The 841-nt window shown below is 36.7% G+C and overlaps 1 protein-coding gene across 1 annotated transcript in view; it reads right to left on the bottom strand.

Moving 5' to 3' along the window:
- Positions 1 to 841, bottom strand: part of LOC107731998 (uncharacterized) — a 14,033-nt gene that overhangs the window by 4,698 nt on the left and 8,494 nt on the right. The window lies entirely within an intron of this gene.

Genomic DNA, 841 nt, shown 5'->3' with positions numbered 1-841 from the left:
CAGAAGTATCAAAACTTCTCCTCTCCAGCCATCCTACAACATGCCCTCTGGACCCAATCCCCTCACACCTCCTCCAAGCAATCTCTCCTACACTTTTACCAGCACTCACACACATAATCAACACATCTCTCCTCACAGGCATTTTCCCCACTTTATTCAAGCAGGCTCGGATAACCCCACTGCTCAAAAAACCTACATTAAACACGTCACTTACAGATAGCTACAGACCTGTCTCTCTCCTTCCATTCATAGTGAAAACCCTCGAAAGAGTTGTTTTCAACCAGATATCATTGTTTCTTTCACAGAACCTATCTCTATTTATTCCTTCTCTTTCTAGCTTGTACTTATTTGAACAATGTCTAGAAACTTGGTATTACAGGCACTTCCTGTATCTGTTTGCCTCTTTAAGAAGAATCGCTTTATGTATCCCCCAATTGTATGTCACTTTGGATAAAAGCGTCTGCAAAATGACTAAATGTAAATGTAAATGAAGTGCCTATAAGTGATATTTGATTCAGTGGATGATAGTGAGCAAGATTATTATATATGTATTAGGCAGTAAGTCAGATCAGGCATGTCTATATTTTGTAGAGCAATCCATTGTTAATTATTAGGAAAACTTCTAGCCTTTTAAAGCGCATTGATATTAACTTAAAGTCTGCATATTTTATTCAGCAGGATTTAGATGTTTTTTTTTAAAGGGGTCATATGATGCGATTTCATTTTTTCCTTTCTCTTTGTAGTGTTACAAGCTCTTGGTGCATAAAGAAGATCTGTAAAGTTGCAAAGACTAAAGTCTCAAATCCAAAGAGATATTCTTTATAAAAGTTAAGAGTTAGCC

This window comes from Sinocyclocheilus rhinocerous, unplaced genomic scaffold (genome assembly GCF_001515625.1).
Source record: "Sinocyclocheilus rhinocerous isolate Xijiao unplaced genomic scaffold, SAMN03320098_v1.1 scaffold489, whole genome shotgun sequence".
Taxonomy (NCBI): domain Eukaryota; kingdom Metazoa; phylum Chordata; class Actinopteri; order Cypriniformes; family Cyprinidae; genus Sinocyclocheilus; species Sinocyclocheilus rhinocerous.
The sequence above is the reverse complement of the archived record's forward strand: the minus strand, read 5'-3'. Positions and strand labels throughout refer to the sequence as shown.